We start from the raw sequence: 27,827 nt of genomic DNA, 5'->3' as shown, positions 1-27,827 counted from the left end.
TGACCCAGGCCAACTCTCCGCAGACGCGGATCTAATGAGGAAGGTTCTCCACCTTCACACTGCCCTTCAGATTGAGAAGGACGCTCCTGGTGGATGAGCTCTTGGTTCCCATACCTTCAACGCGCCACCGCTCCCCGCTCACTTCCTCCACCTTGCCGAAAGCCGCGAACATCATCCGGATGTCCTAGTCGGCAACGCCATACAGCAGCCACTGAAGCCTAATCTTCACCTGCTGGTCCTGCGGGTCGACGATGAGGCACCGTCGTCCCTTCACTTGCAGTTCCTTCAGGGCAAGAAGCCTTTTTGTTGCATTCGTATCGCAGAGGGTCACTGCCCAGACATGGTTGATTTAGTACGCCCCTATGCATACCACATCAGGCAGCAGGCCCGTCGGCAGAAGGACGTTTCTGAAATCTTCCAGCTTGTACGGTCTTGCACGTAGATCACCGTGCAACAGGCATCACTTAACAGGCAGTTCCCGGTATGCAGTTTGAAAAAGAATGATTTTGCGGTAGCTCGCACAGGCATATTTTTCCCTCGTTTCAAAGCATCTCGTTTAGGCCCTAAGTAATACATAAAACGATACACTGCTGTAGGTACAAAAACTTGAACAAGATCCTTATACAAATTTTCCGTGACACTGCAACCAAGTAGTCTCTCGGAAATCGAGATTTTAGAACACGTATCGCCGCGAAAACTTCACGGAGATAGCCCTTTAGTGCCACCGGTTTGATTGTGTGCGACGATACAACAAAATCGCGCATGGCGTCGCGCAATCTATCTTGGATCACAGTCCGCAGAAAACCACCGCTTTCCTCGCGAAAGAAAACAAATCTCACTCTGCCACGACTGCGCACGTACACCCCAGCACTACTGCGCCACAAACATACGCATTCAGGAACGGCTGCCACAAAACAAGGCAAGACTACGCAGCCGACAGGATTTGAACCTGTGCGGGGAGACCCCAATGGATTTCGAGTCCATGGCCTTAACTACTCGGCCACGACTGCTTTTTTTTTCTTTATTTCCGAAGTTCACGTGAGAAACAATAAAGTCACAAACAATAAAACATTTCAGCTACACTTGAGCTGAGGTGAGCAAAGTTAATATTTCTTCAAACTCACTAAATCATCCAGAAGTGTTAGCCACTGAGGAGGGTCATGCTGTGCCCGGATACATTCGCGAAGGTAAGCAGCGCTTTCATTAAAGTTTTCACGTGCACTGCGCGTATTCATGTCTGCATGCCTTACTTGCATTCGCGTTTCCCACAAGCTGTGGAGGCCAAGAAGCATGAACAAATCATAATGTACATCTTCGTGATTAATCGGTAAACACCTGACACCGTAGGGGTCTAGTGGTAGCTCTTTCTTTATAGTTCTTTGTAGGATGTCCAAGTGGAATATCGCCTCCCAGCAGTCCAGAAAAACATGTTCGACTGTCTCTGGCTTGTTACATAACAGACAGTTCGTAATTGTCCAAGGGAAAACAATCCCTTTTCTTGAAGCCACGTTTTGACAGGTGGTGTATTAGAATGTAACTTGAAAAAGAATGTTTTCACGCCTGGCCTAACTGGCATTTTCTTCACTCGCTTTAAGATATTCTACCCTAGGTCTCCACAGTAAGGCGCATGGTACAATGGCACCGGCAGCATCATGTCCACAAGATCTTTATACAGCTTTTTCTTGGTAACACTGTACAAGTAGTCTGGGGAAAACGCACTTCTAACAACTTACAAGAAAGCACAACCTCGCGCAAAAATCCGGTTACAGCACCGCACATGTTTTCACCAGAGTACACTATGCTTCTTGGGAGTAGCCTTTGCAATCGGACCTGTATAGCCGTTCTTAAGAAGGTGTCATTTTGATCACGAAAGAAAATAAAGCGTGATACCACTTGACGCAAAAACAAGTGGGCCAGTCCAAGGCCTCCGCTCTTAACTGAAAGAAACAGGTTTGTTCTCCCCGTTTTTCCCAGGTGGAAGCCCAAAGAAAGACGGCAAATACACGATGCAATTTTTGAACCGAGGTCTGCGAAGCACACAGCACATTCATGAGGTACCATATTTTATAAATGAGAAAGACATTGCAGACAATGGCACGTGAGAAAATTGACAGATTCCTTGCTTGCCACGCTCCCGCTTTCTCTCTCGCCCTTGACGTCTCTTCGTTCCAGAGTGCGCTGGGATCGTGATAATATTCCACGGGCACACCAAGGTATCGCGTTGGCATGGGAGACTATTGCAGCCTTGAGAAAAAGTCCGGTCTAATATCCCATTCACCATGCCAAAAACCAGAGCTTTTTTCCCAGTTGACTTGACAACCAGTCTGGTCACAAAACCTTTCCACAATGTTCGTAACTTCACAGATGCTATTTCTGTTCGTGCAAAATACCGCTATGTCGTCCGCATAAGCAAGAAGTTTCACTTCAGCAGATTACAACTTGGAACCCGTGATGTAATCGCTGTTGAGAATGGCCAGGCATAAAGGCTCTAGATACGCTGCAAACAGCAGGGGAGAGAGCGGACAACCCTGCCTCACCGAAAAACACACTTTGAGGCGGTCAGTAAGGTCACCATTAACTATATACGCGTCATACAATTTCCATACGCCATTTTTACTCCTTCTACTCGAACGCGTTTGCCAAGTCTAGCTGTATCATAGCCACGTGACTTCCAAGTGCGTCAACACATTCCAACACGGTTCTGGCCACATGAATATTTGTTGCAATGCTGCGACCTCTGATGCCACAGGTTTGGTGCGGCCCTACTAATTTGTCAATTACGCTCTGAAGTGGTCTGGCTAGTACCTTCATGTACACCTTGTAGTCGACATCAGTGAGGCTGATACGTCTATAGGAACCCACTAACATTCGTTTCTCCGGATCGTCTGACTTGGGAATAAGTACAATGTGTGAAATACCAAAGGACAATGGTACCTTTTTACGTTCATAGGATTCTGTTATCACTTGAAACAAGGACTGAGAAACATAACGTTTAAAGGTTTTATAGAAGGCAGCGTGCAGCCCATCTTGCCCCGGAGCTTTTCCAGATGGAAGATCGTCTATTGCTTTCTCGATCTCTTCCAAAGTAATGGGCGATTCAAGACGTTGCCTTACATCATCATCGAGTGTTGGCATTAGTCGTAGAAAATTCCCTTCATACCCTTGCGTATGCTCGCGCCTACTGCTTAAAAGTTCAGCAAAGTGCTCCGTAACAGCGCGCTGAATATCACTAGGGTCGCTTGTAATGGGCCCCTCGTGTCTAATTTGCCTGATTCCCTTTGGGCAATTGTACCTTTCTCCATCTGGTTGCGCCCGCTTTGTAGGCGCTTCGCCTGCCCACAAGTTAGCGCTCCTTGAGCGTATAACTGCAGCTCTGTACCTGTCAGTGTCAATTCTTTCAATCTGACGCTTCACGTCTCTTATTTCTTTACTGAAATTTCCTGGCTGATTGCTTTCCATGCTAACCAAGCACTCAAGTTATGCACGAAGTTCCTTTTCTTTTTCGTTTTTGTTTATACCGAACAACGCTACTCTTTTCTATTGCTTTAGGCTGCACACGTTCTTTGAAATTTTCCCATTCAACCGCAGAGTAGTCCGTTTGCGCAGCTAATACACCGTCAAGATCGGTATTAATTTCCTTGACAAATTCTTCATTGTCTAACATTTACTCGTTTAATTTCCAAACGTACCAATTAAAGCGTGATTTCCTTCCTTTCGTTCCAAAAGTCGCACTGACAAGAGAGTGATCACTAAACGACACAGGATTCACATCATAGGCAGTGCATAGTGGCACGAGATCAGCAGAAACATACAGCCTATCTAATCTTGCGTGACTGTCGCGTTGAAAGTGCGTGTTTTCAGGCCGTGTTCCAGCCGAAAAGACACTTCCAATGTCCTCCAATAAGTAATGGTGCACAAATTCAGTCAACAATTCAGCGCTCTTGTCCCTACTGGTCTACACTTCACTCGGTCAGTAGCAGCACAGACACAGTTAAAGTCTCCCAATAGAAGCAACACCTTGTCGCAATACAAGTACGGCTCAATGAAATAAAAAAAAATTTAAGCTCATTTTCAGCATTCGGGGCTTAAACACACAAAACGCGCCAGTGTAAGTTCGAGAAAGAAAAATCAACAACCAAGAGGCGGCCACTTTCACATCAAAACACAGACTCCACACTTATACCTAATGTGTTGCGAATGAAGAGAAGGCACCCACCCGATGCCCCAACGCAGTGACACACACACACTTCAAAGTTGGCGCGGAAAGGGGACACCATGCGGTCAGCATGTTCTTGCGACTCTATCTTTGATTCTTGCACGGCTATTAGATAAAGGTCATTATCAAGAAGCAGGCGATTAAGCTGACATTGCCGCCTTCGTGCTCCAAGCCCTCTAAAATTCAATGTTTCTACTCGCAATGGGGCTCCCATACGTTTACGTATGGGAGCCCCATTGAGCCCCATATGGGAACCCTTTTTCAGGGTTCTTTCCAAGATGTTCCATAGGAATACGGCATCGCAACAATCGAGAACTACCATACGTTTACGTAATGAAAGGGAGCCTGACCCGCATGGTGCCTACTTCTGTCGACCATGTGACTCTCCCGACTGATGTTCCACAATGATGTTCCGTTTGACTGTCTGGCCACCCAAAGGGTTCTCTGGTGGTTGTCTCTAAGTGGTCTCAGGCACTTCCTCGTCGCATCCTCCAGTTTGCATGCGCGCAAACACGAAATGCCAGCCAAAAACACTGTGTCGGTCGACACACAACCGACAAAGACATTCCACAGAACACAGAAAGAAAGAATTACAGAGGCGGTTTACGCGCCTGCCGTGACTCGGCCATAAGGTTTGGCCGCGGCTTCAACGACGAACGTCGGCCTCCTGTCGTTTTTGGAGACGGCTCCTCACTGCTACTACCATCAGGCTGCAGGTTCACACCGGCGCTCTCTTCGTGGGACCGTTTTCCAGCGGTTAGGGCAGCCGCTTCATCGTCGGCGTCCATGGCGTCAACAATGCGAAGCTCCACGCGGTCCGTGGTTTCAGCGGAACTTTCGGAGCGGCCACCGCACTGTGACCGCTGCTGCTTTCGGAGCCACGCTGCACTAGCTGAGATGCCACCACTGCAGGAGACGTCAACGTTGTCGTTGGCTTCTGCTTAACCAGAGGCGTAAACGAAGGCTCATCTTTCGTCGCCATTTTTCCAGTTGTCCTCGCTGCATCTTCTTCATCCGCCTCATCCATCAAATGCTCCGGGCACTTCACTGGTTCCAGGGCAGGCGATGCTCGCATAAGTACGGGGGCACTCACCGTCTTCGTGACCGAAACGCCGAAAAGCTCCGCATCGCGGAACCTTACACTCCCGACGAATGTGTCCTGGGCAGCGAAGACATAACGGAGGCCTTCCAGGCACAACGAGGAGCGCCCACTCACCCCCAACGTTAAGCTGGTGCGGCAAGTCGTCCAGTTTAACACCAGCTTTCAATTTCAGCGTGACCATCCTGCTCGTTGAGCCTTTCTCCGACAAGCCGTGCACACGCCAGCGCACCCGGGCCACCTAGGAAACCTTTCCGTATGGTACATGCGCGACACGCACGTCCTCGTCCGGTACGGTGTGAAGCAGCCAATGGAGCTTGAGACGTACGTCCTGGTTCGCCGGGTTAATAATCAAGCAGCGGCGTTATTTGACGCGCAGCTCACCGACGCCTGCAATCTTGTTAACGGCATCCGCATCCTTCAGCGTGATGGTCCAGACATGGCTCATCCGATACGCCCGCAGGGCGATAACATCCGAGAGCAGCAATTGCTTAGCCAACGCGTCTCGAAGATCTTCCATCCGGTACGGGAGGGCCCTGATATCCGCCTGCAAAAAAAAAGAAAACAGTATTTAAAGCTAAACGCCCGGTTGGAAGACTTGGCAGAATAAACTAGTAGTCGGTTTCCTGATCAATCGCCGTGTTACCGCGGCCAGAACTGTGCGCTGAAGCCGCTCCAACGGAGCCCGTCATCATACGTCCGTCACGCTTGGTGGCGGGAAGCAGAATCCCACTCGGCCACGACTACGCACGTACGTACCAGCACTTCTGCGCCACTATGATACGCACTCGGGAAAGGCTACGAGAAAAAAAAAAGATCGGCTACGCAGCCGACAGGATCCGAACCTGTGCGGGAAACCCCAATGGATTTCAAGTCCATCGCCTTAACCACTCGGCCACGACCGCTTTTTTTCTTTATTGCCAATTTGGCACAATACAGTGGAAAAACAACATCATAATATCACATTAAAAATGCTAGCTTGTGTCAGGATAGCGTAAGTGGGTTAAAAAACGCTTTACTGTCAGTAGTTCGCCCAGATAAAGACACCAATCTGGCTTTTACTCCTTGTGTTTGTACACATCTCGTAAATATGCAATGCTTTCGTTGAAGTTGTCCCGGGCTGACCTCGCGTTGACGTCCGCATTACGCACTGACATTCTGGTTTTTCAAACACTGTGCATTACTAGAATCATTAGCATATCGTACGGCACACCTTCGCTTTCGACCGGAAGAAATCGAATGCCGTAGGGTGTAAGCGGCAGTTCCTTTTTCAGGGTTCTTTGCAAGATGTCCCATAGGAATACGGCATCGCAACAATCAAGAATCATGTACTCGATTGTTTCAGGCCTTTTGCATAATACGCAGTCTACCGACCATGGTACCAACAACCCTTTTTCCTTTAGCCACGGTATTGTAGAAAGTGTGCCACTATGCAGCATGAAAAAGAAAGTTTTGACTGACGATCGGATAGTCGTTCTTTTAACCCTTTTTAGCACATTGCTGCCTGGCCCAGGATTGTACATCCTTCGATACAGGGGAATAGGCATCATCACATCAATTATGTCTTTGTATAGGTGTATTCTCTTGACCTCGCTGAGATATTCCATTGAAAATCTTACTTTTAGAAACTGGACAGCCGCAACAATTTCATGCATGTATCCGCGGACATTGCGTTGCATATGGGCGCATGATGACACAATGACATCTGGCAATGCGTCCGCCAATCTCACTTGCATAACACTTCTTAAAAAATGATTTCTTTGATTGCGATAATATGCAAACCTAGAGACAATTTGTCTCACGAACAAATGAATCAAACCCGTCCTCCCGATCTCACTGGAAGGAACAAATTTGTGCGGCTCACCCTTTCACATGATGAGTTCCATACAAAAACAGCCAACACTCTATGCAGTCGTTGAACGCTCATGCGCGACATGTGCAACGCTTGCAAAACATACCATACTCGAATAATAATAAATATGTTACACACTGTCGCACGGGAAAAAATTGATAGGTCTCGTCCTCCCCATTTTTGTGTTTTCTCTCGAGCCTTGTCTGTCTCTTCTTTCCAGTATCCTTGTGTATCCTTGTAATGTTGTAGTGGTACGCCTAGGTATTTACTTGGACTAGTCGTCCACTAAATGTTGGCGTACGTGACAGGCACACTATCCCATTCACCATGCCAGAAACCCTGACATTTATTCCAGTTTATTCTGCTCCCTGTGTATTGACAGAAAGCTGTGGCATCTTTTATCGCATTTGTTACACTTTCTCTATCGGTACAGAAAACAGCTATGTCGTCGGCGTAAGATAATATTTTGACTTCACAAGCCCTAATACGGAAGCCTCTTATTTCCTCATTTTGAATAATCTTTAAACAAAATGGCTCTATATAAATGCTAAGAAGTAGTGACGACAGAGGGCACCCTTGTTTCACTGAAGAGACGACATGGATGCTTTTGCTGACTTGTTTGTTAATTATAATTGAGGCAGAGCATCCAGTGTACGACATTTTTACACCCTCCAGTATTATTCTCCCTACATTTACATATTCCATAATGGCAAACAATATTTCATGCGTAACAAGGTCAAAAGCTTTTTCCAGATCTATTTGGAGCATTGCCACGTGGTTGGAAAAAACATCACAAAACTCTAAAATATTTCTTGCTATATGAATGTTCGTCGTTACGCTCCTACCTTTAATTCCGCACGTCTGGTGTGGTCCGACTACATCTTTAATAAAACCTTGTAATCGTCTTGCCAAGACCTTCATGAATATCTTGTAATCTACGTTAGAGAGGGTAATTGGCCGGTAAGAACCTACCAATAATTGCTTAAGTCGGTCGTCCGTTTTAGGAATGAGAATGATATGTGATTGACGGAAACAACGGGGAAGCTCTCCTACGTCATATGCCTCTAGTAATACCGCATGCAATGCCTTAGCTATAGGAGTTTTAAATTTCTTATAAAACGCTGAACCCAGTCCATCGGGACCGGGCGACTTTCCTCCGCCACGACCGCGCACATACGCACCCGCACTTCTGCGCCACAATGATACGCACTCAGGAAAGGCTGCCAGAAAAAAAAGCTCGGCTACGCAGCCGACAGGATGCGAACCTATGCGGGGAGACCCCGATGGATTTCAAGTCCATCGCTTTAACCACTCGGCCACGACTGCTTTTTTTTCTTTATTGCCTGTTTACATAATACAAAAAACAACAGAAGGATTTTAAAAACTTTCGAAATTGATCAACTCGTCAAACAGTGTAACCCAATCAGGTGTTTCTGGCTGGGCTCGGTACAGCTCTCGCATATACGCTACATGTTCAACAAAATTTTCCCTTGTAGGCCGAGCGTTAGTGTCGGCATGTCTTACCGACATTCGGGTTTTCCATATACTATGGAGACTGAGTATCATTATCAAGTCGTAGGGAATATCGCCGTGATTCTCACCTGGTAAGTATCGGATTCCATGTGGTGTAATAGGTAAGTCCTTTTTGATAGTTCGCTGAAGGATGTCCCAGTGTAATATGGTATCCCAGCATTCAATAAAGACATGTTCTATTGTCTCTGGTCTTTGGCACAGTATGTAGTTGACTGTCCACGGTACAATCATTCATTTATCTTGTAGCCACGTTTTTACAAGTAGAGTGTTTGTATGGAGCTTGAAGAAAAAGGATTTTGCATGCGGTCGTATCGGCATTCCTTTAACCCGTTTTAAGACGTCTTGTCCACAGCCTCCAGTGTATATGCTTCTGTACACTGGCAGAGGTAACATAACATCGAGTAAATCCTTGTAGAGCTTTTTCTTTTTTACCGTACTCAAGTATTCTATGGAGAACCTTACTTTAAGCATGCGAAAGGCCACAACAACCTCGCGCCAATAACCTTTTATACGGTGCATCGCAGTCTTATTTGTAGAGACGATGAATTCAGGTAGTGCATTGTGTAAACAAACTTGCATAACTGTACGCAGAAATGGGTCACACTGATCTCTTAAAAATATAAAACGCGACACAATCTGTCTGATAAACAGGTGCGACAGACCAAGACCACCTTTTCTGACGGACAAAAAGAGATTAGTTCCGACTCGTTCGTTCCAAACTTCCTCCCCAAATAAACACTGCAAAGACTCTACTAATTTCTTGTAGGTTAGCACGCGACATGAACAATACTTGCATAACATACCATAACCTGGCAACTAAGAATAGATTGCAAGTAGTTGCACGGGCAAACATTGACAAATTTCGACCTTGCCATCCCTGCGTCTTCTCTTTCAAGCGTTCCGTTTCCTCGTTCCAATACAGTTCGGTGTCTTCATAACATTGTAATGGGACATCTAAGTACGTTGTTGGCATTGCTGTCCATTGGATGCCAGCAAATAATTCAGGCTTCTCGCTCCACTCTCCATGCCAGAAACCTACGGTCTTCTCCCAAATGATCTTGCAGCCAGATTCCTTGCAAAACTCGCCAGTCAACCTAACCACCTCTTTGATGCTTTCTGCATCTTTGCAAAAGACAGCAATGTCATCAGCGTATGCGAGGACCTTGACTTCCGTCGTTTCAAGAATAAAACTGCGTACACTTTGACTATTAATTAAACTCAAGCAGAAAGGTTCTAAGTAAATATCAAAAAGTAATGATGAAATTGCACATCCCTGCCTCACACTGGAGAGAAGCTGGATTGGTTCACTTATTTCTTGTTTATAATGATGCGTGTGCTGCCCTCTGAGTAGGCCATTTTTACTCCTTCTAATATCAGTCCGCCAACATTAACATATTCTAATATTGAAAATAGTACTTCATGTGACACCCCCCCCCCCCCCCCCCATTGTCAAACGCTTTCTCCAAATCTAGTTGCAACACTGCAACCCGACATGAGAGAGCATCACAGCACTCAAGAACACAGCGAGCTACATGTGTATTGGTGGAAATTGTTCTGCCCTTGATTCCACATCTTTGATGCGGTACCACTAGTCGCGTTACAACACTTTGAAGTCTCTTTGCTAACACTTTTGTGAATATTTTGCAATCACAGTTCGTGAGGCTTATTGGTCGATAAGACTTTACTGACAACAGTTTAACCGGATTCTCGCACTTAGGGATTAGCACTGTATAAGCGGTTCGGAACGATGGCGGCATTCGCTGGGTTGCATACATTTCCTTGAAGACATTATGCAATAATTGGCTGAGCTGACATTTGAAAGCCTTGTAAAAGGGCGCACCTAAACCATCAGGCCCGGGAGCCTTTCCTGCACCAAGTTCATCTATAGCGTCTTGAATTTTTCGCAATGTGATTGGAAATTCCAGGCTTGCTTTAATGTCATCTTCTAGACGTGGCATAAGATGAAGAAAATCTCGCTCAAACCGTTCTTTTTTTTTCTTGTTCCCAAGCACTTCGCGATAATAATCTACGAATACTCGCTCTATCACTGTGGGTTCGGACGTTTCCTCGTTTTGATATATTGCTTGTATTTCATTTTTCGTCGCCTATCTCTTTTCGTCACTTAGCGCCCGTTTAGTAGGCGTTTCCCCATTCCACAATCGTTCCGCTCGCGCTCGTACGATGGCTCCCTTGTATCGTTCTTGGTCGATAAGTTCGAGGTTACTTTTTGTTTCCTTTATCTGCTTCATGCAAGATCCAGCGTTCTGACATTCTGTAGACATGAGCGATTCTAGTTCGCTAGTTAATTCTTTTTCTTCTTGTTTTTCCTTGCGGCGCAGCGCAGTTGCTTTTCCTGTCGCTTTTACCTTTACATCAGTTTTGAGAGTTTCCCATGTTTCAATACAGTGATTAGTTTGCGCTGTCATCGAGGAATAAATCATTTCACTTATATCTCTAATAAAGCTTTCATCATTGAGCAGTTTGGCATTAAACTTCCGAAGATCCCAATTAAATTTTGTTTTTGCCCTAAATCAAACGTCACTAGACTATGATCAGAAAAGGATACATGTTTAATCTCGTAACTTTGGCACAATGGCACGAGCTGCATTGCAATATAAGCTCGGTCTAATCGCGCATGACTTTCACCTTGATAGTGCGTATAAACGGAAGCTTTGCCTGTCGCTAACAGAATACCGACATCTTCCAATTCATAATCATTCACAAGTATGTTTAAAAACTGTGCGCTCGTATCCCTTCGTTTCATTTGTTTAGCTCGGTCTTGTGCTCTGCACACACAGTTGTAATGCCCCATCAATATAAGGTCTCGCTCGCACTTCAGGTATTCTTCTAGCTGTTGAAAAAAAATTCTACGTGCACATTCATCATTTTGAGCATACACGCACAAAATGCGCCACTTAAAGCCAGAAAAAGAACAATCGAGTATGACAAATCGGCCAGTTCCACATATAATAACTTGTTCCTCTACAATACCAGCACTGTTACGAATAAAGAGTGCGCAGCCTCCAGAAGTTCCAACCGCATGACATACGCAGACGTTATACATTGCTCTAAATGGTTGCACCATGCGGTCCGTCTGTTCCTGGCCTTCCACCTTTGTCTCTTGCACGGCGACAATATCTAAATCATTTTCTTGAAAAAGCCGGCTTAATTGGTACTGGCGTCTCCTGCTCGCCAAACCGCGAACGTTTAAAGTGCCTAGACGAAGGGGCTTCTTCAGGTTAAGTGTCATGGTTAATCCGAAACAGGTGGACAGCAAGGAATTTACCTCGATCTATTATGTGGCCACAGGGTCGATTCTTTCCGGCGACGGGCAATGTCGCGTCCAGCCAGCTGTTCTCGGGTCGATGCCGCTGTGGCTCTGTTGCTAGGTGACTTGACGCCATGGTAGGTGCTCTGTGTTCGTGAGTGGTGGAATCGCTGCTCTATGCGTTGACCCTCGTTGTTACGAGGGCTTATTTTACTCAGTTTTCCATTCAGGAGGGAGGCTGGGTTTCGGTTTGAAGCTCGGTCGTCTGCCCAATTGAAGGCCAGTCTTCACGACTGTCTTGGTGGGCGGTTCTTCTCCGCTACTTGCACTGGGCTTGCCCATTTCGTTGCCTGCGTCGTCGCGCGGTCTCTTGGTAGAAGCACCAGGCTCAAGTTCCATGGGCTGCGCGTCGGCTTCTGCTTCCTCACCCAACGCTGCTTCAACAGGTTTGACTTTGTCCGCCTCTTGTGTTTCCCCCGTCACAGGGACTCCGTTTGTCTGGGGTGTGGTGTTATCAGCAAAAACACCTTTCCACGCGTCGGTAGGGGCAACGTTTTGATTTGCGCCCTTAGTGTCGGCCTGCTTTCGCCCACCTGGCTTCTCCGGCGTCTGTTTCATCCATTATGAGCTCTGCATCCGCGTCCTTCGTTGCTTTTCCGGTGATGCTCGCATATGTGGTCACGCAGTCTAGGTCCGTGTTGCCGAAGCGCCTACACTGGGAACAGTGAGGCACACGGCAGTCACGTCGAATGTGGCCAGTGGTATTGCAACGGAGGCATAATGGTGCTCGGTTCGGCACAACAACTAGGGCGAGTTCGCTTCCTACACGCAATTGGTGGGGTAGGTCGTCGATAGTGGCTCCGGCTCCCAATTTCATGGCCACTAGGCGGGTTGTCGATGCTCTTTCCGTGATACCACGTACGCGCCATTTTTCCTTCGTTACTTCAGTAACCTTTCCATACGGAGCCAAGGCAGCACGCACTTCATCATCGCTGACCCCGTAAAGAATCCAGTGCAGCTTCATTCGTAAGCCTTGGTCGTTGGGGTTAACTACCAGGCACCGGCGACTCTTCACTCGGAATTCCCCTTTTGACAACATTTTCTTCGTTGCTTCAGCTCTCTTGAATGTCACGGCCCAAACGTGATTCATCCTGTACGCCCCCAGAGCGATAACGTCGGGAAGCGCTCCAAGATTCTCCAAGGCAAAGCGAAAATCTTCCACTCGGTATGGGCGCGCACGTAAATCCGCATGAGGAAAAATGGTATCCGTAACAACCTGAGCTGTTGGCAGTTGAGGCAATACAACTTGGTAGCCCTGGTCGACCGAAGCAAAAGACCTGTTTCAGCGGCTTGAAAAGGCCGCTGAATCCGCTCCGTGGGAGCCCATGTTACCCACGTCCGAACACAACGGTGGCCGGAAGGGGAATCTGTTCGGCCACAACTGCACACATACGCATTCACACTTCTGCGCCACAATGATACACACTCAGGAAAGGCAGCCAGAAAAAAGAAAGCTCGGCTACGCAGCCGACAGGATTCGAACCTGTGCGGGCAGACCCCAATGGATTTCAAGTCCATCGCCTTAACCACTCGGCCACGACTGCACACATAAGCACCCGTACTTCTGCGCCACAATGATACGCACTCAGGAACGGCTGCCAGAAAAAAAGTCCCGTCTACGCAGCCGACAGGATTCGAACCTGTGCGGGGAGACCCCAATGGATTTCAAGTCCATCGCCTTAATCACTCGGCCACGACTGCGCACATAAGTACCCGCATTTCTGTGCCACAATAATACGCACTCAGGAACGGCTGCCAGAAAAAAAAATCCCGGCTACGCAGCCGACAGGATTCGAACCTGTGCGGGGAGACCCCAATGGATTTCAAGTCCATCGCCTTAACCACTCGGCCACGACTGCACACATAAGCACCCGCACTTCTGCGCCACAATGATACGCACTCAGGAACGGCTGCCAGAAAAGAAGTCCCCGCTACGCAGCCGACAGGATTCGAACCTGTGCGGGGATACCCCAATGGATTTCAAGTCCATCGCCTTAACCACTCGGCCACGACTCGTGTTTTTTTTTTCTTTATTGCCAGTCCTCGACATAACACAACACAACTTCCTAAATGATATAAACAAAGACCAAAGAAGCAAAAAGGGATGAATACACAAACGGAACAAAGAACAGTAATATTTACATTCGCTGCCGTCCGCTACTGTGGCACGACGTTGTCGGATTAAAATTCCTTTAGTGCTGTAAGGGGTTCAACCCTCGACAGCCACTCAGGAACAGGCTGTTGCATCTTGATCACTTCCACATACCGTTGCATGGATTCACAAAAGTACAGACGCGCCGGCCGGGCATCCGGGTCACAATGGTAACCCGCCATTCTTGCGCGCCATAAACTGTGGAGGCCCGTAAGCATGATCAGGTCGTACGGGAAACCTTCGTCGTCATATACTGGCAGAAACCTGATTCCGTGGGGATCTATAGGTAGCTCCTTTTTTAGAGTCCTTTGTAGCACGTCCCAGAAAAAGACCCCTTCCCAACAGTGGATGAAGACGTGATCTATGCTTTGTTTTTTTATATATAAGGCAGTGGGTTCCCCATGGCATGTAGAACCCACGTTGTTCAAGGAAGATTTTAACAGGTACAGTACCAGTGTGTAATTTAAAGAAGAACGATTTAGTGGCTGGTTGAACTGGCATCTTCTTCACCCTTTTCAATACATCTAGGCCTGGGCCTCCACTGTACGGGGCTCTGTACATAGGTACCAGCAAAACACTGTCACATAAATCACGATATAACTTTTTCCGTTTTACACTCCACAAATATGCACTTGAAAAACGAACACGCAAAAAGGAAACACTCTGAACAATTTCCCGAAAGAAACCACGGACTGGTCCTGGCATTATTTCCGTACCTACAACGAATTCGGGAAGTGATCTTGACAGCCTCATTTGGATCACCGTGCGCAGAAATGGGTCGTTTGTATCTCGAAAGAAGAAGAATCTATTCACCAGTTGACGCAAGAAGAGGTGCGCCAACCCCAGACCACCATCCTTCACGCGCCGGAAGAGATTATCTCGGCTACATCGCTCCCAGCTTGATGCCCACACGAATACAGCGAACACGCGGTGCAGTTTCTGCACATTAATACGAGAGCACTGTAGTACCTGCATTACGTACCAGATCTTTGTCACGAGAAACATGTTGCACGCTGTAGCTCTCGCGAATATTGACAAGTAACAGGCGTTCCATCGGTCGGCTTTTTCTTTTAGTTGTTTTGTCCGCTCCTTCCTGTACTCGCTACTGTCCTTGTAGGCATCAAGGGGTGCTCCAAGGTACTTAACTGGCGTCGTGACCCAGTTTACGTTCGAAAAGTGGTCTGGTGTAGACGCCCATCTTCCATGCCAAAACCCCAAACATTTCTGCCAGTTAACGTAGCTGTTAGTGACGTTACCAAACTTTTTGACGATATTAACAGTATTCAATACACTTTGTTTGTCCTTACAGCACACAGCCACATCGTCAGCGTATGCCGGTAGCTTCACTTCTGCTGATTGAAGACTAAACCCCTTAATACATTCATTTTCAATGATGGCCAGACATAGCGTTTCTATGTAGACACAAAACAGGAGTGGACTGAGTGGACAACCCTGGCGAACGGAGCGCTTCACGTTAATGGGGGCCCCCAACATCTGATTAATTATAAGTCTGGTATAGCAGCTCCGGTACGCCATGGTCACCCCTTCAGTGATTATGTGGCCAAAATTAACGTGTTCAAGGATGGTAAGCAATATGTCGTGAGAAACACAATCAAACGCCTTCTCCAAGTCTAGCTGGAGGATGGCTACTGCGTCGCACATGGCGTCGCAACACTCCAGCACACACTTCATTTTATGGATGTTAGTGAAAATGGTTCTTCCACGAATACCACACGTCTGGTGTGGGCCGACTACTTCTTTAATAACTGACTGGACCCGTCGTGCCAACACCTTCATCAATATTTTGTAGTCACAGTTAGTAAGCGCTATGGGTCTGTAGGAGGAAAGTTGCTTGAGCTTTTCGGTCTCTTCTGTTTTCGGTATTAGTACTGTATGGGACTGGCCAAAGGATGGTGGAAGTATTTTCAGTTCATATGCTTCATTGAAAACTGCTGTTAAGATAGGAGCTAGGTGGCTTTTGAACGATTTGAACCATGCGGCACAAAGACCGTCTGGACCTGGCGACTTCCCAGGATTCAGGTCTTCGATGGCTTTCATCACTTCATGTTCTGTTAATGGTCGTTCTAAGGTTTCTTTAACCTCACTCGACAGCTGTGGGATTCGTTGCAAAAATAATTTCTTGAAATCGTGCATGTTGACAGGCCTGAATGTAAAAAGTTCTTTGTAATGCTCAAAGAAAGCACGCCCTATATTATTGTTATCCGTTAATACCACCCCTTCATATTCGATAGCCTCAATCTGCTTACGTCTCGAGTGCTTTTTTTCTAACCCCAGTGCTCTTTTCGTTGGCGTTTCCCCGCATGATAGCCTTTCTGCTCTGGCGCGCACTAGCGCACCTCGGAAGCGATCTTCGTCGAATACCTCGAGCTTCTTCTTAACGGCGCGCATATCTTGTTGATAGGCGCCAGGTTGCATGCATTCAAGCTTCGCAAATTTTTCTAGCAATGTTGTTAAATCCTTTTCTCTGGCCTTTTGTTCATATCGCAGTACGCTACTTCTTTCGATTGCCTTCAATTTAATGCTTTGCTTCAGCAACTCCCATTCCTCACCAAATTTCGTAGGTCTGTCTGTTCCAAAAGAATTCAGAGCAGCCACTACATTTTCGTTAAAAGTTTCATCCCGTAACAGCTCTGCATTCAATTTCCACAGTTCCCAGACGAACTTTTTTCGTTCTTTCTTGCTGCCCACCGTGCATTTTACCAGGCAGTGGTCAGAATATGATATGGCCGTAACTGTGTAGCACTGGCATTTTTCAACTAAATCATATGAAAGATAGATACGGTCTAAGCGTGCGTGACTTGTGCCCTGAAAGTGAGTGTAGCTTACGTCTCCGTGACCGCGAAAACATTCTGCGATATCTTCTAATTCGAATTCGTGTGTGATCTGCGCCAGGATATCACTACTTCTGTCACAAACTACACGACGCGTAGACCTATCCTCAGCTTTCAATACGCAGTTGAAGTCGCCTACACAGGCTATCATTTTTTGCACATGTAAATGATGCTTTAAACTCAAAAAGAAATTTGCCCTCTCTTGCACAGTATTAGGCGCATAAATGCAAAACACGCGCCATTGGACATTACAATAGCTGAAGTCACAAAAGACAAGTCGACCAGAAGTACAAGAGAAGTAACCATCTATAACAAGACCAGGGAGCTTCCTCACGAACAGCACACACCCTGCCGAAGTCCCTAAGGCGTGGCTCACTACCGTATAGTAGTTATACGTGAACCTTTGCACCATGCTCCCGGTCTCCTCCTCGCCGTCTACCTTGGTTTCTTGCACGGCTAAAACGTCGAGGTCGTGGTCCACTAGTAGTCTGTAAACCTGACTCTGTTTCCTTTTGGCGGCCAGACCTCGAACGTTTAGCGTGCCGAGGCTAAGCGACGGGTTGGTAGCCATTATTGGTGAAAACCGGAGGGGAGAAGGCCCGGAGCATGGTGCTCACCTTAACGTCTAGCTGACCGCTAGACGCCTCCGTGGCCATCCGGCGGCCGTCGCCCGGGTTCCTCTTTGGTCGGCTTCGGGGTAAGCCTACGGTCAGTCTCCAGGTTCGGCTTAGGCTTGAGGGTGGAGCGCCTTCCAGGTATCGTCTTAGCGGGTGGTGCCTCGGAGTCACCGCCGGCCTTTCCGTCGACTTTCTCCTCGTGCTGCAGGGATCTCTTGACCGGTGCCGAGACGGATTCGACGCGGGCGCTAGCAGGGCTCGCGTTGTCGTCCGCCTCTGCCTGCGTTGCATCCGTAGCTGGCTGGTGGCTCTCGTTTTCTTGCGGGGCCGTCTTCACGCTCTCGACTGTAGCTGCTGGTTCTTTGGGGGGAGGGATATTCCTTCCTCATTCGGCTTGCTTGGTCGTCGCGCCGGTTTCTGCCGCCACTTTGCCGTTTCCAGCTCCCGTGGCCGCTTCCTCCGCCTCGGTCACGTCCATTACATGGTCTAACGTCGACGGCTCGCTCTCCGCCGAACCCGCGGCTACTGCGTATGAATGCACACAGTCCGCGTCGTTGTGTCCAAAAAGCCTGCACCGCGAGCAACGGGGAACCTTGCATTCACGACGAACGTGGCCAGAGCCCCGGCAGCGCAGGCACTGCATGGGACGTCCTGGGGCTACCACCAGCGCAAGCTCGCCGGCGACGCGGATCTGGTGGGGCAGGTCGTCGACTTTCATTCCTGCCTTCAGCTGCAGCAGCACTGCTCGGGTCGTCGAGCCCTTGTCGGAAACGCCATCCACTCGCCAGCGCTCCCGGGTCACTTCCGTCACCTTGCCGAAGGAGGCCAGCGCGGTCTTGACGTCTTCGTCGTCCACCCCATGCAGAAGCCAGTGGATACGAAGCTTCACCTGTTGTTCCTTGGGGTCGATGACCAGGCAGCGACGCCCCTTCACCTGCAGCTCCTTCAGGGCCGCCACCTTTTCGGCAGCCTCGGCTGTCTTCATCGTCACCGCCCATACATGGTTTATTTGGTATGCTCCAAGGGCGACGACGCCAGAGAGCATACCAACAGCTTGAAGCGCGTCTCGAAAATCTTCTACACGAAACGGGCGAACACGAGCGTCGCCGTGCAAAAAAACTGCGTTCAAAACAATACGTCCTGTAGGTAGGCGAGGCAAAATTATTTGGTAATCTTTATCTTCTTCCGTCGAAAGCCTGTTGCCGCGGCTAACAGCCGCATATGCCGCTCCATTGGAGCCCATGATCCCGCGATCCGTTCAGCTCGGGAGCCGGAAGCAGAATGACTCGCCCACGACTCCGCACATAAGCACCCGTCCTTCTGCGCCACAATAATACGCACTCGGGAATGGCTGCCAGAAAAAAAAAATCCCGGCTACGCAGCCGACATGATTCGAACCTGTGCGGGGAAACCCCATGGGATTTCAAGTCCATCGCCTTAACCACTCGGCCACGACTGCGCACATAAGCACCCGCACTTCTGCGCCACAATGATACGCACTCAGGAACGGCTGCCAGAAAAAAAAATCCCCGATACGCAGCCGACAGGATTCGAACCTGTGCGGGGAGACCCCAATGGATTTCAAGTCCATCGCCTTAACCACTCGGCCACTACTGCACACATAAGCACCCGCACTTCTGTGCCACAATGATACGCACTCAGGAACGGCTGCCAGAAAAAAAATCCCGGCTACGCAGCCGACAGGATTCGAACCTGTGCGGGGAGACCCCAATGGATTTGAAGTCCATCGCCTTAACCACTCGGCCACGACTGTTTTTTTTTTTATTGCCTGTTTTATAACAAATACACGATTCACAGCTATTCTCCGCTGCGATTACAAAACAAAAAAGACAGTTCAATGTGCGGGTGTACCTTGTCGTTTAATTTTGGTTTAAGAAGGCTGAATGTTTGCAAGCTGTTCAAATGCTGTTAACCACTCAGGTGGTTCGCTGAGCGCTTTAAACGCTTCGCAAATGTACAATACATTTTCAGCAAAATATTCTTTGGCCGGTTTTGCGTCAACATCCTCATTACGCACCGCCATTCGTGTTTTCCACACGCTGTGCATGCAGAGTAACATCACCATATCACATGGCACGCCTTCTGTCTCTTCAAACGGTAAAAAACGGATTCCAAAAGGTGTTAAAGGAAATTCTTTTTTTAGTGTCCTTTGTAGAATGTCCCAAAGGAAGACTGAGTCCCTGCACTCCAGAAAACTATGCTCCATTGTCTCCGGTTTCTGACATATCTGGCAATTCACACTCCAGGGTACAAAGATCCCCTTCTCCTGCAGCCATGGCTTGACAGGAAGCGTGCCAGTGTGTAGCATGAAAAAAAAAGTTTTTGTTGTTGCTCTTACAGGCATTTTCTTAACTCTTTTTAAGACATTCTGCTCACGCCCCAGTGCATATACTGCACGGTATATTGGTACTGGACACATGATATTAACTAAATCTCGGTATAATCGCTTTCTTGCGACTGTGTTCAGGTATTCCAAAGAAAAGTGTACTTTTAGAAAACGGAAAGAGCTTATCGCTTCAAACAAAAAACCTCGGACAACCACTTGACGTATGCCATACGACGTCACAACATATTCTGGCAGTGCGTCACCTAATCGCGTCTGGATAACGCACCGCAAAAAACAATCGCTTTCGTCGCGCAAGAACATGAAACGCGACACTACTTGTTTCAAAAATAAATGCGACAAACCCAACCCTCCTTTCTGCACAGCGTGAAACAGATTCAGACGACTCGTGCGCTCCCATCCTGATCCCCACACGAACATAGCAAAAACCCTGTGCAACTTTTGTACACACACTCGGGATATACATAAAACTTGCAACATATAAAACACTTTAGCGACAAGAAATAAATTGCAGACAGTGGCTCTCGTGAATATTGACAGATTCTTGCCTCCCCACTTCGTTGTTTGTGCTTTAGCCCGCTCAGTTTCTTCAGTCCATTGCGTCGTGGTATCGCGATAGTATTCTAAAGGAACACCAAGATAACTGGTTGGCGTATCTGTGAACGGTACTGTTTCTAACACTGCATGCCGGCTGTCCCATTCACCGTGCCAGAAGCCTAAGCTTTTTGGCCAGCTTATGGCACTCCCCGTTAGACTGCAAAACTTTCTTGCATCCTTGACTGCCTCCCGAATGCTCTCTTGGTCAATGCAAAAAAGTGCGATGTCATCTGCGTAAGCTAGTATTTTTACTTCCTGAGTTAAAAGACGGTAGCCGCGAATGTTTTCGTTTTCTCGTACCTTCAAACAGAAAGGTTCAAGAAAAATCGCAAAAAGTAAGGGCGACAAAGGGCACCCCTGGCGCACACTGGATAATACTGGTATATTTTCGCTGAGTCCTTTATTGATTATAAGGTGAGCGGAACAGTTCTCATAAGCCATGGCTACTTCGTCCTGAATCACTTCGCCTACATTAATGTGTTTTAGCGGGGCAAGAAGTATGCTGTGAGCAACCCTGTCAAAAGCTTTTTCTAGGTCTAACTGAACCATTGCTACACATTCGAGGTTCGCATCACAGCATTCCAATATACTCCTAGCGATGTGAATATTCGACAATATTGTTCTATTCCTGATACCGCATGTTTGGTGTGGGCCTACTATGGATTTAATAACTGACTGCATCCTTTTTCCGAGCACCTTCATGTAGATTTTATAATCCGAATTCGTAAGACTTATGGGCCTGTATCCAGCGACAGATTTCAGCTTTACCGTATCGGTGGTTTTCGGTATAAGCACAACATGACTTTTTCTGAATGATGGCGGCAAGTGCTTAGTTTCATGAGCTTCTGATATTACACAGTGCAGTATCTCGCTTATTTCGGCCTTGAAAGTTTTATAGAAAGCTGCTCCTAGGCCGTCTGGTCCAGGCGCCTTTCCTTTACCCAAGTCTTCTATGGCTTCTGTAATTTCTTTCGCAGAGATCGGTCTCTCGAGTCCCTCTTTTATTTCGTCTTGTAATTTTGGCAGAAGTGTTACAAAGGTGTTCACAAACTCTTCTGTTACGGGCACCTGCCTACCGAGCAACGCTCGGTAGTGTTCAACGAAAGCTTTTTCAATTACTTCTGGGTCTTTTGACATTGTGTTGTTAAAAAAAATTTCTTTTATTATGTTTTTGGATGCGTAACCCTTTTCGTCACTGAGCGCGCGCTTAGTTGGCGCCTCTCCCAGCCACAGCCTCTCGGATCGTGCTCTTATCGCGGCTCCTTCGTAAATTTGAGCGTCCACCCTTTCAAGTTCGCGTTTAATTTCTCTAATCTGTTTCGAAAACAATCCCGGTATTGTGCACTCCGCGTTTAGAAAATAATCGAGCATGCTTTGCAGTTCTTTCTCTCTTTGTTTAGCTTTATGACGCATCACACAAGCCCTCTCGATCGCACTCATTTTCACTTCAATTTTAAACTGCTCCCACAGCTCAGCCCAATTTGTTGTAGCATCTATTTGCATTACGTCAATTTTTCCTTTTACTGTTTTGACAAACCATTCATCACTTAAGATCGTTTCGTTCATTTTCCACAGTTCCCAATTAAAGTGAGACCCTCTATGTTTCGTGCCCAATGTACACGTTACTAGGCTGTGATCACTGAAGCTCACGTGCTTTACTGCGTAGCTAGTGACCGTTCGCGCAAGGTTTGCTGATACGTACAAACGATCTAGTCGAGCGTGACTCTGCCCTTGGAAATGAGTAAAAACAACACTGTTACCGCTTAATATGCTTCCAACGTCTACTAAATCATAGTCTGCCACGATTGCGCAGAGTTGATGCGCAATTGTATCCCGTATTATTTTACTGGGCACCCTATCTTCGGACATGCAAACACAATTGAAGTCACCAAGAAGAACAACATTTCTTTCACACGTCAGGTGTGACTCAACAAAGTTAAAAAAAAATTTCCTATCACTAATTTTGTTTGGAGTGTACACACAGACAATTCGCCAATCAATATTATTGAAAGAGAAATCACATAGGACCAATCGCCCATCTTGGGCCGACATTACACTCTGCGCAACAATACCTATTGAATTACGCAAAAATAAAAGACAGCCACCGGCCTTACCTACTCCATGACAAACACAAGTGTTGTAACGGGATTTAAAAACCTGAACCATTTTGTCCGTTTGCTCTTCGCTTTCAATTTTAGTTTCTTGAACAGCAAGGATATCTATGTCGTTTTCCAGCATCAGGCGACTTAATTGTGCTTGTCGCCGTCTAGCCGTTAACCCTCGTACGTTAAGCGTGCCAATACGTATTGCTATTCCATGATTATTTGCCATTGAAAGAGAAGAGCAAGCACAAACTACAATACATTTCGGAAATCAAAGACCGCCAAACTTACAAAAAACAAAAACCCTGCACCATCATAAGCTCCGTCTCATACGGCGACGGCATGACGTTACCAAATGCGCTACTCATCATTCACTTAAAGGTTCCGCAGCACCTAGTCCTTACTGAGCCTTCTACCGAACAGCACCCCACTACCGCGGGGGAACTGTCGGCGTTGTCCGCTTATCTGGTGGGACAGTCGGCGTCTGTCGCCCGTCTGGTGGGACGGTCGGCGTCTGCCGACCACCTGGCGGATTGGTCGGCGTCTGGCGCCCCTCAGGTGGATGTTCTCGCGTCGGCCTCCTCTCGAGCGGAACGTTAATAATAATAATAATATTTGGGGTTTTACGTGCCAAAACCACTTTCTGATTATGAGGCACGCCGTAGTGGAGGACTCCGGAAATTTCGACCACCTGGGGTTCTTTAACGTGCACCTAAATCTAAGCACACGGGTGTTTTCGCATTTCGCCCCCATCGAAATGCGGCCGCCGTGGCCGGGATTCGATCCCGCGACCTCGTGCTCAGCAGCCCAACACCATAGCCACTGAGCAACCACGGCGGGTAGCGGAACGTTCGGCTTGGGCTTGAGTGTAGACCGCCGGAAAGAGGAAGCCTTCGTGGGTGGCCCTTCGCTGCTGACACCGTCGTCTTGCTCAAGCCTGACATCTTGATCGGGTATTTCGCGAGGTCTCTTTGAAACGGCGCTGGCCTGGTCCATTTTCTCGCCGGATTCTTCGATGAAGGCAGCGCCAGAGTTGCCCTGTCGCAGAACGCCCTCGGCAGCCTCCGCGTCCCCCTCACTTTCACGCACCGTAAAATTTTCTGCAGACGGTTCACTTTGCACTTCATTCTTGGCCACCGCCTCGCTACTGCCCTTTCTGGGTTGGCACTTGACGCTTGCCATGACCACTGGCTTCTCTTCCGTGCCTCGTGGGTCTCCGCTCGCTCCAGCAGTCTCTTCCGCGTCCGCTTGATCCATCAAGTGCTCGTCTAACGCGTCGCTCCGGCCAGACCCGGTCACGTTAGCGTAGCTTCTCACGCACTGGGTCTCGTCGTGGCCGAAACGACGACAGAGCCCACAGCGTGGCACACGGCACTCGCGCCGTATATGGCCGGTGCCGCAGCATCGGAGGCAGAGCGGAGCTCTGCCTGGAACGATCACGAGCGCATGGTCCTCTGATACTCGTAGCTGATGCGGGATGTCTTCCATGGTCATACCAGCCTTCAGCCGTAACGATACCAGACGCGTGTGAGAACCTTTGTCGCCGCACCCTGGTACTCGCCACCGCTCCCTGGAAATTTCGGTCACCGTTCCGAACGGCGCCAAGGCTGCTCTGACGTCCTCGTCGGGAGTCGTGTGAAGCAGCCAGAACAGCTTCATTCTAATATCCTGGTTGCAAGGGTCAATGGCGACGCAGCGGTGTTCTTTGACACTAAAGGCCTTCGCTGACAGCAGCTTCTTTTTTCCGACTTCGTCCTTGAATGTTATAGCCCAGACATGGTTCATCTGGTAGGCCCCGAGGGCCACCACCTCCGGCAACAGCTTATGACGGTCAAGCGCATCGCGAAAATCTTCGACTCGATAGGGCCTGGCCTTCAAATCACCGTGCAAAAACACGGTATTACACACGGTCATACCTGATGGCAGATGCGGCAAAACAAGCTGGTAATCCTGTGAAGACGTTTCCGTAAGCCTGATAGCGCGGCCGGCCACGACTGCGCATATGCACCGTAGCTCTACTGCGCCACATTGATACGCGTTCACGAAGGGCTGGCAGAAACAAAAGAAACCGCTACGCAGCCGACAGGATTCGAATCTATGCGGGGAAACCCCAATGGATATCGAGTCCATCGCCTTAACCACTCGGCCACGACTGCGCATATGCACGGCAGCTCTACTGCGCCACATTGATACGCGTTCACGAAGGGCTGGCAGAAACAAAAGAAACCGCTACGCAGCCGACAGGATTCGAACCTGTGCGGGGAAACCCCAATTGATTTCGAGTCCATCGCCTTAACCACTAGGCCACGACTGCGCATATGCACCGTAGCTTTACTGCGCCACATTGATACGCGTTCACGAAGGGCTGGCAGAAACAAAAGAAACCGCTGCGCAGCCGACAGGATTCGAACCTGTGCGGGTAAACCCCAATGGATTTCGAGTCCGTCGCCTTAACCACTCGGCCACGACTGCGCATATGCACCGTAGCTCTACTGCGCCACATTGATACGCGTTCACGAAGGGCTGGCAGGAGCAAAAGAAACCGCTACGCAGCCGACAGGATTCGAACCTGTGCGGGGAAACCCCAATTGATTTCGAGTCCATCGCCTTAACCACTCGGCCACGACTGCGCATATGCACCGTAGCTTTACTGCGCCACATTGATACGCGTTCACGAAGGGCTGGCAGAAACAAAAGAAACCGCTGCGCAGCCGACAGGATTCGAACCTGTGCGGGTAAACCCCAATGGATTTCGAATCCATCGCCTTAACCACTCGGCCACGACTGCGCATATGCACCGCAGCTCTACTGCGCCACATTGATACGCGTTCACGAAGGGCTGGCAGAAACAAAAGAAACCGCTACGCAGCCGACAGGATTCGAACCTGTGCGGGGAAACCCCAATGGATTTCGAGTCCATCGCCTCAACCACTCGGCCACGACTTCGCATATGCACCGCAGCTCTACTGCGCCACATTGATACGCATTCACGAAGGGCTGGCAGGAGCAAAAGAAACCGCTACGCAGCCGACAGCATTCGAATCTATGCGGGGAAACCCCAATGGATTTCGAGTCCATCGCCTTAACCACTCGGCCACGACTGCGCATATGCACCGTAGCTCTACTGCGCCACATTGATACGCGTTCACGAAGGGCTGGCAAAAACAAAAGAAACCGCTACGCAGCCGACAGGATTCTAACCTGTGCGGGGAAACCCCAATGGATTTCGAGTCCATCGCCTTAACCACTCGGCCACGACTGCGCATATGCACCGCAGCTCTACTGCGCCACATTGATACGCGTTCACGAAGGGCTGGCAGGAGCAAAAGGAACCGCTACGCAGCCGACAGGATTAGAACCTGTGCGGGGAAACCCCAATGGATTTCGAGTCCATCGCCTTAACCACTCGGCCACGACTGCGCATATGCACCGTAGCTCTACTGCGCCACATTGATACGCGTTCACGAAGGGCTGGCAGAAACAAAAGAAACCGCTGCGCAGCCGACAGGATTCGAACCTGTGCGGGTAAACCCCAATGGATTTCGAGTCCATCGCCTTAACCACTCGGCCACGACTGCGCATATGCACCGCAGCTCTACTGCGCCACCGTGATACGCGTTCACGAAGGGCTGGCAGAAACAAAAGACACCGCTACGCAGCCGACAGGATTCGAACCTGTGCGGGTAAACCCCAATGGATTTCGAGTCCATCGCCTTAACCACTCGGCCACGACTGCGCATATGCACCGCAGCTCTACTGCGCCACAGTGATACGCGTTCACGAAGGGCTGGCAGAAACAAAAGAAACCGCTACGCAGCCGACAGGATTCGAACCTGTGCGGGGAAACCCCAATGGATTTCGAGTCCATCGCCTTAACCACACGGCCACGACTGCGCATATGCACCGCAGCTCTACTGCGCCACAGTGATACGAGTTCACGAAGGGCTGGCAGGAGCAAAAGATACCGCTACGCAGCCGACAGGATTCGAACCTGTGCGGGGAAACCCCAATGGATTTCGAGTCCATCGCCTTAACCACTCGGCCCCGACGTCTCTTTTTTTTCTTTATTGCCAGTCCTCGACATGTCACAACACATGTTCCTTAAATAATATACACAAAGACCAAACAAGTAAAAAGGAATAAATACAAAAACCGAAGAAAGTACAGTTATATTTACATTCGTTCCCGTCCGCTACTTTGGCACGGCGTTGTCTTATTAAAATTCCTTAAGTGCTGTCAGGGGTTCAACCCTCGACAGCCACTCAGGAACAGGCTGTTTCAACTTCTGTACTTCTACATACCGCTGCATACATTCACGGAAGTACACACGAGCCGGTCGGGTATCCGGGTCACAATGGTAGCCCGCCATTCTTGCGCGCCATAAACAGTGGAGGCCCGTAAGCATAATCAGGTCGTACGGGAAACCTTCGTCGTCGTATACTGGCAGAAACCTGATTCCGTGTGGATCTATAGGTAGCTTCTTTTTTAGGGTCCTTTGCAACACGTCCCAGAAAAAGACCGCTTCCCAACAGTGGATGAAGGCATGATCTATGCGTTCTGGGTTTTACATATAAGACAGTGGGTTGGTTCCCCATGGCTTGTAGAACCTACGTTGTTCCAGAAATATTTTAACGGGTATAGTACCGGTATGTAATTAAAAGAAGAAAGATTTGGTGGCCGGTTGAACTGGCATCTTCTTGACTCTTTTGAACACGTCTAGGCCTGGGCCTCCACTGTACACGGCACTGTACATGGGTACAAGCAAAACACTGTCACACAAATCCCGATATAACTTTTCCCGTTTTACACTCCACAAATATGCATTTGAAAAACAAACTCGCAAAAAATAAACACTCTGAACTACTTCCCGAAAGAAACCACGGAGTGGTCCTGTTATTATTTCTGTACCTACAACAAAATCAGGAAGTGATCTTGACAGCCTCATTTGGCTGGCGGTGCGCACAAATGGGTCATTTGAATCTCGAAAAAAGAAGAACCTGTTCACTAGTTGACGCAAGATGAGGTGCGCCAACCCCAGACGGCCATCCTTCACACGCCGGAAGAGATCACCTCGGCTGCATCGCTCCCAGCTTGATGTCCACACGAATACCGCG

At 48.5% G+C, this 27,827-nt stretch overlaps 17 non-coding genes across 17 annotated transcripts; all 17 read right to left on the bottom strand.

Moving 5' to 3' along the window:
- Positions 1 to 6,139: 6,139 nt before the first annotated feature.
- Positions 6,140 to 6,220, bottom strand: TRNAS-UGA (transfer RNA serine (anticodon UGA)). The gene has a single exon. It is a non-coding gene; the product is annotated as a tRNA-Ser (tRNA).
- A 2,191-nt stretch (positions 6,221 to 8,411) lies between these two features.
- Positions 8,412 to 8,493, bottom strand: TRNAS-UGA (transfer RNA serine (anticodon UGA)). The gene has a single exon. It is a non-coding gene; the product is annotated as a tRNA-Ser (tRNA).
- Positions 8,494 to 13,490: 4,997 nt separating this feature from the next.
- On the bottom strand, positions 13,491 to 13,572 carry TRNAS-UGA (transfer RNA serine (anticodon UGA)). Its single transcript has one exon. It is a non-coding gene; the product is annotated as a tRNA-Ser (tRNA).
- A 75-nt stretch (positions 13,573 to 13,647) lies between these two features.
- Positions 13,648 to 13,729, bottom strand: TRNAS-UGA (transfer RNA serine (anticodon UGA)). Its single transcript has one exon. It is a non-coding gene; the product is annotated as a tRNA-Ser (tRNA).
- A 76-nt stretch (positions 13,730 to 13,805) lies between these two features.
- TRNAS-UGA (transfer RNA serine (anticodon UGA)) lies at positions 13,806 to 13,887 on the bottom strand. Its single transcript has one exon. It is a non-coding gene; the product is annotated as a tRNA-Ser (tRNA).
- A 75-nt stretch (positions 13,888 to 13,962) lies between these two features.
- Positions 13,963 to 14,045, bottom strand: TRNAS-UGA (transfer RNA serine (anticodon UGA)). Its single transcript has one exon. It is a non-coding gene; the product is annotated as a tRNA-Ser (tRNA).
- Positions 14,046 to 19,026: 4,981 nt separating this feature from the next.
- Positions 19,027 to 19,108, bottom strand: TRNAS-UGA (transfer RNA serine (anticodon UGA)). The gene has a single exon. It is a non-coding gene; the product is annotated as a tRNA-Ser (tRNA).
- Positions 19,109 to 19,184: 76 nt separating this feature from the next.
- On the bottom strand, positions 19,185 to 19,266 carry TRNAS-UGA (transfer RNA serine (anticodon UGA)). Its single transcript has one exon. It is a non-coding gene; the product is annotated as a tRNA-Ser (tRNA).
- A 5,679-nt stretch (positions 19,267 to 24,945) lies between these two features.
- On the bottom strand, positions 24,946 to 25,027 carry TRNAS-CGA (transfer RNA serine (anticodon CGA)). Its single transcript has one exon. It is a non-coding gene; the product is annotated as a tRNA-Ser (tRNA).
- A 76-nt stretch (positions 25,028 to 25,103) lies between these two features.
- On the bottom strand, positions 25,104 to 25,185 carry TRNAS-CGA (transfer RNA serine (anticodon CGA)). Its single transcript has one exon. It is a non-coding gene; the product is annotated as a tRNA-Ser (tRNA).
- A 76-nt stretch (positions 25,186 to 25,261) lies between these two features.
- TRNAS-CGA (transfer RNA serine (anticodon CGA)) lies at positions 25,262 to 25,343 on the bottom strand. Its single transcript has one exon. It is a non-coding gene; the product is annotated as a tRNA-Ser (tRNA).
- Positions 25,344 to 25,419: 76 nt separating this feature from the next.
- On the bottom strand, positions 25,420 to 25,501 carry TRNAS-CGA (transfer RNA serine (anticodon CGA)). Its single transcript has one exon. It is a non-coding gene; the product is annotated as a tRNA-Ser (tRNA).
- A 392-nt stretch (positions 25,502 to 25,893) lies between these two features.
- Positions 25,894 to 25,975, bottom strand: TRNAS-CGA (transfer RNA serine (anticodon CGA)). Its single transcript has one exon. It is a non-coding gene; the product is annotated as a tRNA-Ser (tRNA).
- A 76-nt stretch (positions 25,976 to 26,051) lies between these two features.
- TRNAS-CGA (transfer RNA serine (anticodon CGA)) lies at positions 26,052 to 26,133 on the bottom strand. The gene has a single exon. It is a non-coding gene; the product is annotated as a tRNA-Ser (tRNA).
- Positions 26,134 to 26,209: 76 nt separating this feature from the next.
- On the bottom strand, positions 26,210 to 26,291 carry TRNAS-CGA (transfer RNA serine (anticodon CGA)). The gene has a single exon. It is a non-coding gene; the product is annotated as a tRNA-Ser (tRNA).
- A 76-nt stretch (positions 26,292 to 26,367) lies between these two features.
- TRNAS-CGA (transfer RNA serine (anticodon CGA)) lies at positions 26,368 to 26,449 on the bottom strand. Its single transcript has one exon. It is a non-coding gene; the product is annotated as a tRNA-Ser (tRNA).
- Positions 26,450 to 26,525: 76 nt separating this feature from the next.
- On the bottom strand, positions 26,526 to 26,607 carry TRNAS-CGA (transfer RNA serine (anticodon CGA)). The gene has a single exon. It is a non-coding gene; the product is annotated as a tRNA-Ser (tRNA).
- Positions 26,608 to 27,827: the final 1,220 nt, after the last annotated feature.

This window comes from Dermacentor variabilis, unplaced genomic scaffold, assembly GCF_050947875.1.
Source record: "Dermacentor variabilis isolate Ectoservices unplaced genomic scaffold, ASM5094787v1 scaffold_18, whole genome shotgun sequence".
NCBI classification, from domain to species: Eukaryota; Metazoa; Arthropoda; class Arachnida; order Ixodida; family Ixodidae; genus Dermacentor; species Dermacentor variabilis.
Note: the sequence above shows the minus strand (reverse complement) of the source record. Positions and strands in the feature narration are given on the sequence as shown.